Raw genomic sequence first — 13882 nt, forward strand, 5'->3', positions numbered from 1 at the left:
TCTCAAAAGGCAAAACCATGGAGACAGTAAAAAGATCAGTGGTTGCCAGATGGTAGAGGTGGGGGTGAGGAATGAATAGGTATAGTATAGAGGTGTTGTAGGACAATAAAATACTCTGTATGATATCATTATGGTGAAAGTATCACTATACATTTGTCCAGACCCATAGAATGCACATCAAGAGTGGACCCTAATGTAAACTAGGGACCTTTGTGACTAGGTACCTGTCAATGTAGGTTCATCAGACCTGTCAATGTAGGTTCATTAGCTGTAACAAATGTACCTCTCTGGTGCAAGATGTTGACCATGGGGGAGGCTATGCACATGTCAGGGAAGACAGTATATGGGAAATCGATGTCCCCCGCCCCCCCCCAAAAAAAGAAAATGAAAAATATCTCTGAAAAACTGGTAAGATATTGGAGAAGATTATATAATTGAAAGATGAAGCATTATAATAGAGGAAATGGAGAGATTTTTAAAAGTTATAGATTGAGATTCCATATTAATAAAATATCCCATTGATCCCTTAGAGAATTTTGCAGGCTAATATAGTATCTAATAGAGATACTGCTTTTTTCTATTCAATCAACAAAATAGAAGGCCAGACTTAGCCTTTCTCCTGTTAATTTTTTAAAAATAATTTATAAAACACTACAAAATTTATTATTATGATCTCCTTTCCATCCCTTGCAAATTATCATCAGCAGGTCCATTTTTTTCTTTGTTAAAATATTTTTTTGTTGTTGTTTACAAAATTTACTTCAATTAAATTAAGAGAAATCGAACTTGAGGCATTGACTCTGAGAAGGAATATACCCATTAAGAAGGATTCTTTGTGGTTTAACTGTGCCCAAATTCACAATCAGAGTCTAGCAGCTATTGTTTACAGGAAGCCTCTCAAGCTTCTTGCAATTCAGGGAAAATCCTCAGACTGGGTTGCCAAGCTTCCTGCACTGTGCTTTTTCTGACTGAGCAGACCCTTACAAAGAAGTTACTACAAATCAAATGTATTTCCCTTGGTGGGCTGAAACCTGCCCTGTCTAATCATAGCTGCCCAGCTATGTCCTCATTTGCATCTTTACTGACCAATCAGAGCAGCTCTATAACAACCAGTCAGGACAGTGTTATGTGGACCAATCAAACTGTGCACAGTTGGATCACTCATTTGCATAAAGTGGACCAGTTAGGGACCAGTGTGGGCACTTTCTCTATTCAAGAAGACCTTCCCTTTGTCTGGGTATGGGAGAGCACACTTTCAATTTCCTACGGAGGCTATGTTTTCCAGGTTTGCAAACTGTTTTACCTGAATAAAGTCTCCTTTTACTGAACCCATTGCCATTAGATTGGTGGCAGTGACCTTTTGTTGACAGAGATAAGAAATAAATTTATAAAATAAATTTTTATTGCATATTCTTAATGCTTAATCTTTGTTTTGGATAATCATAGATATATTGTATGACATTCAGGAGTTAAAAATCTAAAAGACTCTTTCTGTACTCAAAGAATTTTAGAGCCCTGGCCAGTTAGAGCATCAGCCTGCAGACAAAAGAGTCTCAGGTTTGATTCCATTCAAGGACTTATACCTTGGTTTCTTTTTCTTTTTTTTAAATACATTTTTATTGATTTTTTAGATAAGAGGAAGGGAGACAGGGAGACAAATAGAAACATCAATGAAAGAGAAACATCGATTGGCTGCCTCCTGCACACCCCACACTGGGGATGGAGCCCGCAACCTGGGCATGTGCCCTGCTGGGAATTGAACCGGGACCTCTCAGTCCATGGGACAATGCTCAATCCACTGAGCCATATCGGCCAGGCCATACCTCTATTTCAGTTCAGTCCCCGGCCCTGGTCCAGGTGGTGCTGGAGGCAGCCAGTGGATGTGTGTGTGTGTGTCTCTCTTCCTCCATCCCACTCTAACTGGAAATAAATAGAAAAATAACCTCAGGTGAGTATTTACAAATAATAATAATTTTCTAATTCTTTTTTGTTCTCTGAGAAGAGATTTCCCTTCATCCCTCTAGATATTTTACTTTCAATTGCACTCTCAGGGAAGCTATACGTATAAAAGTACATCAAAGTAGAATGTATGTTTTATACCCTCACAGAGTTTACAACCTTATTCTGTGTCTTTAATTCCCATCCTCAGAGTCACACCTTTGGGTTAAGGCCTTTATTATAATGTGGACAACAGAAATTAAGTACATTAAGTTTCTATATTAAAACAAAAAAATGTTAACTTTTTTTAATGGGCATTTTTCTAAAATGTATTGCTGATGTCCCTCCATTCTTGACAGTATGTAGAACTTAATGACAAATGTTATTATTTGGTACCATTACAAGCATATAGTATTGTACCATTTGAGACAATACTCTTAGGGCCTAATGAAAAGTAGGTGTAGGGTTTTATAGATTTACTTATATATATTTAATAGCAACTATTTAAATTTTTACATTTCATGTCTGTTTTTTATATATTTTTCTTTCTTCTCTTCCCTTTTCTAATAATATTTTATTTTTTACTACTTTTAAAGAAGCTTATTAAGATTTAATAGGCTTTAAGTAAGGATCTGAGAATCTCTGCTAGGAATAATAATGAGTTTATATGTATAATTTTGTCAACTCAGATCCCTCTTGGTGTCAGTTGTCTTCTGTGAGATGAAAATTTTACAAAGAAGTGAATGTTATCATAATGTGCTTTCATTCACTAATGGCTTTAAAAGTGTTCCTAAATAAGTACATTTTCTTTTTTTTAAAATATGAAATATTTCAAGAATGTGAAAAATATCCCCCAAATTGTATTTTTTAAAATGTACTTATATCTCAAACAAATTGTATAAAATATTGACATTTACTTAAGACTTTTCATTAAAAAAATATGATGCATAGAAAAAAATACGAGAGAGAGAGAAGTGTGTGGGGGAGAAAATATGCAGTCACAGAAGTGAAGAGGGTGTTTCTAAAAGAAAATGCTGGAGCCTGTGTTACCGAGAGGTTAGTATGCTGAAGACGGAAAAGGAATGGCTTTATTTGGAAAGGTGAGCTTTTTGGTGAATTAAAGCAGTATTTTAGAAAAGAAGATAAAAACCCTACAGAAATGTATTGAGGAGAAAATGGTATGGGCAGGTGTACAGTGATGATACACAACTCTTTTAAGAAGTTTTGCTGTGAGGAAAAACAGAAAAAAGAAATAACTACAGGAGTGTAACTCTTGAGAAGGCATTCATCCACACTGTGGACTATTCTACAGCCAATTTCTTTTTTCAAAAACAGTTTATTCATAAAAGAGTATACAATTTAATTACAAAAGAAAACCAAAGGAAAGAAAATAATTCCTATCCTGAGAAGATAAGAACATGAGAATGTCTACATATGCGAAATCAATGAAGAATTTAATCAATCATTTTGGTGTCTAACCCACACATCCTGGTATTAATGCAAAACGTGGGGTCTTTGAGAACTGAGTTAGCCGATTCTGGGCTATATCAGACTGTTAAACAATTGGTTGTACATTTCACTGTCCTCCTTGAGTGTAATTTACAGTGGCAGGTAAAATTCTCCTTTGCAAAGTGGCCTGCTGGGGAAATCACTTTGGAAGAAGAGAGAACTGCTAACATTTTGGAGAAGCTAAAAAAAATAAATCTGGGAACTACATTGAAGGCTTCGAAAACTAGATAAATTCCTGGTTCAAGAACATTAACAGTGTTTTTCAAATGAGACTAGTTGGGTTTGTAGGTGAAGATTACAGACAAATAAGACATTTCTTCACCTACTACAAAATAGCATCATCTACTCAAGAAAACGAACACACACACACACAAAATGTCCACATTTTACAGACAGTTCATCCAACAGGAGATTAACTGCTTTTTGCACACGGCGAACTAAGTATGTGCAGCTCTTTCTCTTTTCTAACAAGTAAACGAGTTTTTGTTTTGTTTTCTTTTGTTTTGTTACATCCAATTTTTAACGTGTGTAATAGATGTCAGAGCCACCTGCAGCCCTGGGGCCTTACATTTCCCATGACAGCCTGATGTCCTGCAACTCTGCCTGAGGACTTTCTCTACCACCAGAGCCAGCTCTACCCACGTGAAAAACAGGACACAATTGCCAGGAAATCAATGTTTCCCTCGGCCTCCTCCCCAGCAGCCTTCAGTCAATAGACTGACAGGAACTGGTGTGTAAGTACCCCAAACTCACACACTCCTCAGGTGACTTAACTGTGAGGTTTGTGTTCCACACCATCATCTAAATTTCCCCAGCAGGATTATGCTCTAAATTCAGCCTGAGCTGCCCTGGCCAGTTTGGCTCAGCAGTTGAGCATCGGCCTGCGGGCCAGAGAGTCCCGGATTCGGTTCCTGTAGGGGCAAATAAATAAGTAAATAAATAAATCCATCCTGGGAACGTGTTTGATAATGTATCCTTTACTGGCTTCATGTCCCTTCCTATCACTTCCCACTCTATTACCAGTATTTCCCGGGATCACCTCCCAAATAACCTATTTGCATTCCTTTTTTTTTTTTTGTCTTAGGGTTTGGTTTCAGGGGATACAAACTAAAACAACAGAAAATATTCATATAATGACATGAAACCATTATACGAATTATGTATAAGAATGTATGAAACTGCCCTGGCCGGTGTGGCTCAGTTGGTTGGGTGTCATCCCAAACACCGAAAGGTTGCTGGTTTGATTCCCTGGGCACGTGCCCAAGGTTGCTGGCTCAATCCCTGTAGGGTGCAGGCAGGAGGCAACTGATTGATGATATTTCACAATGATCAATTTCTCACAATGATAGTTCTCTCTCTCTCACCCTCTCCCCTCCTCTCTCTCTAAATATCCTTTTTAAAAAATGTATGAAATTAAGAAACATTGGAAGAAAATATTACAAAATGGTAACAATGATTATTTGTTTCTGGATTGTGGAATTATGGGTGATTAAAAACTAAAACAACCTTTTTTTTTTTTTTCCACCAAGAAAAAGAAAAGTTTTTTTAAAAGAGTGCTTTAAAAAGGATATGTATGCCCTGGCCCATGTGGCTCAGTTAGTTGAGTGTCATCCTGGGCACAAAACGGTTGCCTGCTAGATTCCTGGTCAGGGCATATGCTCAGGTTGCAGGCTTAATCCCTGGTAGGTTGTGTCCAGGAGGCACCCAATTGATGTTTCACTCTTATATTAATGTTTCTCTCTCTCTCCCTCTTTCTTCCTCTCTCTTTCTAAAAACGAATAACTATTTAAAAACTATTTTTAAAAAGAATATGTGCCCTGGCTGGTTTGGTTTGGCAGTTAGAGTGTCAGCCCTCAGACCAAAGAGTTTCGGGTTCCATTCTGGTCCAGGGCATGTACCTCGGTTGCAGTTAGATCCCTGGCCCTGGTTGGGGTCCTGTGGGAGGCAACCAATCGATGTGTCTCTCTCATATCAATATTTTTCTCTCTCTCTTTCTCACTCCTTTCTACGCTCCCTCCCTCCCATTCTATCTGAAAATCAATGGGAAAATATCCTTGGGTAAGGATTTAAAAAAGAAGAATAATTGAAGAGCAAGAGAAAGGAGGAGAAAGAGGAGGATAAGGAGGAGGAGGAGGAGAAGGAGGAGGAGAAGGTGGAGGAGAAGTGAACTAGGCTACTTGACTTAAGTAAATTCCATTCTGATCAGTTGTTCCAGCATGTACACACCTGAGTGGTTTCTAAAAAAAAACCTGGGACTGACACCCACAGGAACCATAAAGATAAGGGGATTAATGATGTCCTTGGGAAACTCGGAGGGACCATAGAAAAGAAAGAGATTAATGATTGTCCTTGCCCTGACTTCTGTAACAGCTCCTCTCATATCAGTTCCTCCCTTAACGGCACCAAAAGTGGCACCAAGAGAATGTAGTTTTAGCCTTTATAAGTGGGCTGCAAGAATACTTGCTGCTGCAAATTTGGGAAGATTATGCCCCTGCAGCCCGCCTGTGAATAAAACGCTCCTTTCATTTACAATTCGGCTGTGCGTCTCTGGTTGTCTCACTGGCTCATCGTAACATTTGGAGGCCCCAGTGAGATCCCTGATGCTTTGTGACACCATGGGCTAGACGCCTAGGATGGGCAGCCTCTCCTGATCTGGCTGCCGGACACCTAGAGGTCTTTAGGGGAAGCACCACCTGAGACATTCCAGGGCCCCGAAAATCCTACTTAAGTTTCTGACAAGCGGCCAGGAGATGCCAAGATGTCCCCAAAAGATTTTAGGAGACCTGGTGAGAAAGCCTCTGGAGGTAAGTTCTGGGTGACCAGTCTATCTGGATGAGAGTGAGAGGGCCGGACGCGGCGCAACTGCTCCTCTCCTGGGAACCCCCCAAAGACATCAGGAGGGGTTCAAATCTGGCAAGTTCTGGTTCAAATCTGGCAAATTCTGTTTCCTTGGACCCACCTCTGGGGCAGAAGGGGAGTCTGATCACCTCCCAAGCGGCATAGATGCCCCTCAGGATAGGGAATTTCTGGATGGAAGTTTGAATTGTGTGATTGTGTATGTGAATGACTGTACTCCACAACACCTGTTACAGAGCCTGTGTGAGTCCTTACCTGCGCTCCACAAGGGTAGCAGCCAGGCAAAGTGAAAGTTTCTGTTTCGTGTGTCCTCCCTTGTTTTTGTCCTCATCTGCCTCCTTACTGTGTGTCCCTCAACTTTGTTACAGTTAGTCTAATACTGGTAGTGGGCCCCAAACTGGGCACCAAGAGAAACTTAAGGATGGGACCCCCATTCTTCTGCCCTTGTCAGAGGAGGTAAATCTCTCCCATTGCACGGCCACCACTGGACCTCCAGCCTCACACCCACCCTGGGAAGGCAGCGAGGGGCAGCGGGCAACCAGGCATGTGGCAGGGGCGGCAGGTGGCATGCTGCAAGCAGGCACTCACCTGGAGGCCACAGGTGCTGCAGGGTCCCTCAGGGAGGGCAGTACGGCCACAGAAGGGGCATGCTCCTTCAGTGCCAGTCCCAGGTTTGGCAGCAGCAGATACAACAGTGCAAATTTCCTGTGGGGCTCTTGACTTTGGGAAATTGAAGGAAGTGATCCTGGGCACGGGAAGTGCTCTTAGAAAGAGTTGAAAAATACTCTGTCCCATGTAAACACGCGTGCTAGGGTGCTGCTTCCTTTCCTGTGCCCTTTTGAAAACTTGGGGTCAGAGGAAATTTTCCATCCCTCCACCCGCAGTGGAACCCAAATACTGACAGGGGGAGGGCTTCTTTGGATGCTTTTCACCATGTTCTCCTGTTAGGCCTAAAGGCCCAATTGGTTGAAATAGCTCAAAAGGTATATAATAATAGGTACACCCCTGGGGAAAAACAAGATAAAAGAATAACAAAGGAAGTAATAGTAGCCTTAAGGGAAACAGGGCCCATGGAAAAGGATCACCCTAGACAGAAAAACATGAGGAAGGGTCAGGACAGCAGGCCTAGGACCCAACTAGGGAAGAACCACTGCGCCTACAGCAAAAAAAAAAAAAAGGACATTGGAAGCGAGAGTGCCCAAATTGGTCAGATAAGAAAGATGAGGCAAATAGACATACCTTAGCCATTCCCAACTTAGAAGAATGACGGGGCCAGGGCTTCTTTCAACTCAACCCTGGGAGCCCAGGATCACTTCACAGGTAGGGGGCAAACAAGTTAATTTCTTAATAGATACAGGGGCTACACATTCAGTCCTAGCTGAGCCTCTGGGTCCACTAACAACTAAGAAGACCTCAGTTCAAGGAGCGACAGGTCAGACTGCCCTCTACCCTTGGACAATTAACAGGACTGTAAATCTGGGAAAGGGCACTGTTACACACTCCTTCTTAGTTATGCCTGAATGTCTGTATCCTCTGTTGGGACGTGATCTCCTCCAAAAGTTACAGGCTACAATATCATTTTTTGGAGAAGAAGCACACTTTACTATAAACCCAGAACATCAGGACCAACTCCCATTTTCCCCTTCAAAAATACTTGTAACCTGCCCTTTGTCAGAGGAATATCTTTTTCAGGAAGGAACCCCGGGCCCTCCAGAAATGGACCCTGAGATATCGGATTACATGAAGAAATTACAACATCTCTTTCCTTCCGTCTGGTATGAAAGCAACACTCCCAGACTAGCTGATCACCAGGCACCAATTGTAATTCAACTGCTTGCCATGGTGACTCCAGTCAGGGTAAGACAATGCTCCCTGAGCCACAAAGCAAAGAAGGGCATTGCCCCTCATATTCATCAGCTACAGGAGTCTGGGATTCTGATTCCCTGTCAATCATCCTGGAATACACCCTTGCTTCCAGTTTTGAAACCTGACACCAAAGACTTAGGCACCAAATCTTAAGCCAATGCAAGATTTGAGGGAAGTAAACAAATGAGTCGAGACCATACACCCAACAGTCCCAAACCCCTATACTCTATTGAGCCTACTTCCACCAGAACACCAGTTCTATACAGTTCTGGATATAAAGGATACCTTCTTTAGCATCCACTTAGCCCCTGTTAGCCAGCCTACCTTTGCATTTGAGTGGACAGACCCTGAGGAGGAATTTTCGGGATAGTTAACTTGGATGAGACTACCCCAAGCCTTTAAGAACTCTCCTACTCTGTTTGATGAGGCCCTCAATTTTGACTTGCAGGCCTTTAGGCAAGGACACCCTGAATGTACCCAACCCCAATATGTAGAAGACCTTCTCCTAATGGTAAAAGACAAGGAGAATTGCCAGAGAGGTATGGAGCACCTCCTGGACACCTTACAGACATTAGGGTACTGGGTTTCCACCAAAATCACATACCTGGGATATAAGATTAGTACAGGGCAGTGGATTCTTTTCCTGAGCTGCATGGGACCATCCTACAAATTCCCATCCCCAAAACTAAGAAGCAAGTCAGAGAATTCCTAGGGGCAGTAGGATACTGCCGCCTATGGATCCTGGGATCACTAGCCATTGTAAAACCCCTGTACACAAGCACTGGGGAAACACAGCCTCTAGTCTGAACTGAGACAGAACAAGAGGCTTTTGGAATTCCTGAGAAAGGCCTTGGTGTCGGCACTGGCTCTTGCCCTGCCTGACGTTACAAAGCCTTCCATTTATATGTAAGTGAGGCAAGAGAAATAGCAAAGGGAGTCCTCACTCAAGACTTGGGACCCTGGAAGAGACCAGTAGCCTACTTATCCAAAAGACTAGATCCAGTAGCAACCAGATGACCTGCCTCCTGCCTCAGAGCAATAGCAGCTACTGCACTCTTAGTAAAAGAGGCAGACGAGCTCTAGGGCAAGAGTTAGCTTTAACTGCACCCCATGCGGTTGAAGCCCTTCTCCGGAGTGCTCCAGAGCGCTGGATGTCAAACTCCTGTCACCCAGCTCCAGGCACTCCTCCTGGATCAACCCTGCCTCAAATTTCACAAAATATTAGCCATCAATCCTGCTAGCCTGTTCCCCAATGATGACCCAAAGAACCTCTACACAACTGCCTGGAGGTAAGTGACACAATGCAGACAGCCCGCCCAGACCTCAAGGATGTCCCATTGCCACCATCAGATGTGGTATTGTTCACAGATGGAAGCAGCTATATCCAAGAAGGAATAAGGTATGCTGGGGCAGTAGTAGTAACTCTGGACTGTGTCATTTGGTCTCAGTCATTAAGTAGGGGATCTTCAGCCCAAAAGGCTGAACTCATAGCCCTGATCCAGCCCCTACACTGAGGAAAGGATAAATCAATAACCATCTATACGGACAGCAGGTATGCCTTTGCTACAGTATATGTGCATAGTGCCATTTGTTGGGAACTAGAACTTCTGACCTCAGCTAGGAACAATATTAAAAATAAGGAAGAAATTCTTGCCTTATTAGATGCAATTTGGTTACCAAGGCCATAGCCCTCATAAGGGACATCTGGGGCAGCTGATTAACTAAAGTTAAGGGACATCAAAAAGGGAACTCCATAGAGGCACAGGAAAATCATGCTGCAGATCAGGCAGCTCGAGAGGCAGACATAGAACCAGTGGGGCCTCTCCAGATATTAGTTGCCATGCCAAACTCAAGTTTGCCTTTGACTCCTACTTACACTGGGTCAGAAAATGACTTAGCCAAACAGAAACAAGCCACAAAGGAAAGCAGTGGATGGTGGATACTGTCTGATGGGCGGCTGTTGTTCCCAGAGGCTCTAGAAAGGACTCTAGTTATTCAGCTGCACCAAACCACTCATTTAGGCCACACCAAGCTTACTGAACTCCTGAGAGGCAGGTACTTTATACCCAATTTAAACAATATAGTAGATAGCACAGTATTCAGGTGCATAACCCTTGCCCAGGTTAATGCTAAGTAGGATTAAAAAAAAAAAAAAAAAAAAAAAAGCTCCCCTGGGAATCCAGGCCCAAGGAGCCTCCCCAGGGGAATATTGAGAAATAGATTTTACAGAAGTTAAGCCCCCCAGCGTCTGGATATAAATACTGCCTGGTTTACTTAGACACTTTCTCTGAGTGGGTTGAGGCTTACCCTACTAAAACAGAGACAGCCACCATTGTAGTTAAGAAATTACTCCAAGGAATCATTCCTAGATTCAGATTACCTGTGACCCTAGGGTCAGATAACAGCCCCACCTTTATAGCAAAAATATCACAAGACATAGCCAAAGCCCTGAATATTAATTGGAAACTCCATTGTGCATACTGACCCTAAAGCTCAGGGCAGGTAGAGCACATGAACAGGACCTTAAAGAAGACCTTAACCAAAATTGCTTTAGAAACTGGTGGAAACTGGACCACTCTGCTCCCCCTCTCCCTCTTATGGGCTAGATATACCTTATGCCGGGAGTGATCCTCCCCTTATGAAATTATGTATGGTAGACCTCCTCCCATTCTTCTTAAGCTCAGGGAAGAATTGAAGGTTGAAATTCACAACTGCTCCTTACTCAAGTCCTTTCAGGCCCTGCAGTCTGCCCAGAAGGCTGTCCATAAACACATCCGCAATGCCCTGTCTGTGCCCACCTTGGACCCTGTGCACCCCTTCCAGCCCAGGGACTCAATTTGGGTAAAGAAGTTCACCACCCAGGGACTCCAGCCTGAAAGGGACCATACACTGTCATACTGACTACATCAGTGGCTGTGAAGGTCAACGGCATTCCAACCTGGCTGCACCATTCCCAGCTGAAGGTGGAAAAAACAAAATAGATGGTCCAGGCCTCTCCAGACCCCTTAAAGATGGAACTGTTTCATTCATCCGGACCTTAATCTTTCTGGTCATGACTGTTCAGGGGAATCCTTATAGACCTGAGCCCCAGTGGAACTAGGAACTTAGAAACGGAATATCAGGGGAAGGGGTGGAAAAATTTGTTTTCAATCTTGACCTATGTGACCTTATAAGAGGCACCATAGGCACAAAGGTATTACTGATGATGATACAGAAGATATAGAAGGACCCCTACCCTGGGGTTATAAGGCAACTAGGAGGGAATGGGGGCTACAAAGGATAGGAATCTGTATATGCCCAGGGAGCAGTACAGTCACTGCCAGTTGCTTGAATGCAAATGAATACTTTTGTCCATCTTGGGATTGTGAAACCATATCTCCTATTAAGGGTTATCTAAGAAACAGGGACCCCCTTATAGATTTTTAAAGGTTAACCAAGCCCTGGGGTTTCACTACAGGGAATTCTAACCCCATCCAGATTGATGTCACTGGTCAGCCAAACCTTTATTGGGCCACAGGAAGGACATGGGGATTTAGGCTATATGTAACTGGTAAAGACCCTGGAATTCTATTCATCATTCAGAAGAAGGTTTCAGAAAAACAAAAACAAATAACCTCCCTTGGCCCATTAGCAGAGTTAACTCCTCCTATGCAGGTCTGGGTCCCACCTGAACCCACTCTAAGACCCAAACACTTCCTATAGGGACTTCTACCTCTTCCTTAGATGAACAAATTAATCTACCGAAGGAAACTCCTTCAGGCTCGTCTCTCCTTACTATGTTAAAATTGGTGCATAAATATCTAAATTTATCAAAACCACCACTGGGGGCTGACTGTTGGTTATGTCTAAATGCTAGGTCACCTTATTACTGAGTGTCAAAATCTCAGATAATCTTTTTTTTTTTTGGTAAGTACCCCTAGCGGTAACCAAACCCATGACTCTGGTCCACAGGCTGACGCTCCAACCACTGAGCCAAATTGGCCAGGGCCCAGATAATCTTATACAGGGTACAAACGAGGATAACTGTACCTGGGATAGGCCAAGAATCACATTAGGAGACATCCAGGGATTAGGTACATATCCACACTCTTCTGACTACAACCAAATACTCCCCTTTCTTTCCAACATGCAACCGAACTAGAATAATTACTAAGAGCCCTCCAATGTTCTTCCAGGTCCCTGAAAAAATCTGGTTTGCATGCTCAAATAGATTAACAAAACACATTTCTTCTGACAAATTCGATCAGGACCCATTCATTACTCTATATTCTAGTCTATATTCTACCTCGGGTATATCTATATAATGGGGATGAGGAACACGCTCATTTATTTTTGCCTCTTTCCCCAGCTAGAGTAAAAAAAAAAGCACCAATTCTCATTCCCCTCCTTATTGGACTAGGAATAGTGGGATCCACAGCAGTAGGGACCACTGCTCTCATCAAAAATGACCAGAATTTTTAAAATCTCAGTCTCCAGATAGATACTGACCTAAGTCATCTAGAAAGCTCTATTTCCCAGTTAGAGAGTCAAGTAGACTCCCTAGCAGAAATGGTCTTACAAAATAGAAGGGAATTAGACCTGCTGTTTCTCAAGGAGGGAAGATTATGCATCACATTTGGAGAAGCCTGTTGTTTCTATGCTAACAACTCAGGGGTTATACAAGAAAGCTTATCTTTAGTTAGGAGAAATATTGAGGAATGAGAAAGAAGGAGACAGGGATCTGAGAATTGATTCCAAAAAATGTTTAACTGGTCTCCATGGCTAACAACATTATTGGCCATCGCAGGTCCTCTGGCCATATTATGCTTACTCCTAACCTTTGGGCCATGTATAATGAACAACCTCATGAAAACTATACAGAGGAGAATAAATTTTATAAAACTCTTTGTAATTAAGGGACAATATAGCACTGTCCTAGAGGAGGAAAAGAAGTCAACAATTTGACTTATACATAAAACCAGTGGGGAATGAACTAGGCTACTTGACTTAAGTAACTCCGTTCTGATCAATTGTTCTGGCGCATACACACCCGAGCTATTTCTAAAAACACCTGGGACTGACACCCAGAGGAACCATAAAGATAAGGGATTAATGACGGCCTTGGAAAACTCAGAGGGACCATAAAAAAAAAAAGAGAGATTAATGATTGCCCTTACCCTGACCTCTGTAACACCTCCTCTCACCTCCTCTTGTACCAGTTCTTCCCTTGCCCTAACCTCCATAACAGCTCCTCTCGTATCAGTTCCTCCCTTAATGGCACCAAAAGTGGCACCAAGAGGATGTAGTTTTAGCCTTTATAAGTGGGCTGCAAGAATGCTCGCTGCTGCAAATTTGGGAAGATTATGCCCCTGCAGCCCACCAGTGAATAAAGCGCTCCTTTCATTTGCAATTCGGCTGTGCATCTCTGGTAGTCTCTCTGGCTAGTTGTAGCAGAAGAAGAATTACAATATACAGATCAAAGAAGTTTTGTGAATTTCAGAAGTCAGTCTTGAAAGAACAAAAACTTACTAAATTAACCATTGCTGATGATTGCTTTCCTAACAACATATGACAAATGAAGTACCAATATTTACATAAAAAAACAAAAATCTAACCTTCTAAAAAATTTAGAATCAGTCTATAAGTATGCTTCAGACCAAATGTTATGTTATATAAGGCAACTGTTTGAAAAAGTATGATATAGTTTTCATTTAATAACAATAGCTACTCTTAA

Source organism: Molossus molossus, unplaced genomic scaffold (assembly GCF_014108415.1).
Source record: "Molossus molossus isolate mMolMol1 unplaced genomic scaffold, mMolMol1.p scaffold_m16_p_9, whole genome shotgun sequence".
NCBI lineage: Eukaryota > Metazoa > Chordata > Mammalia > Chiroptera > Molossidae > Molossus > Molossus molossus.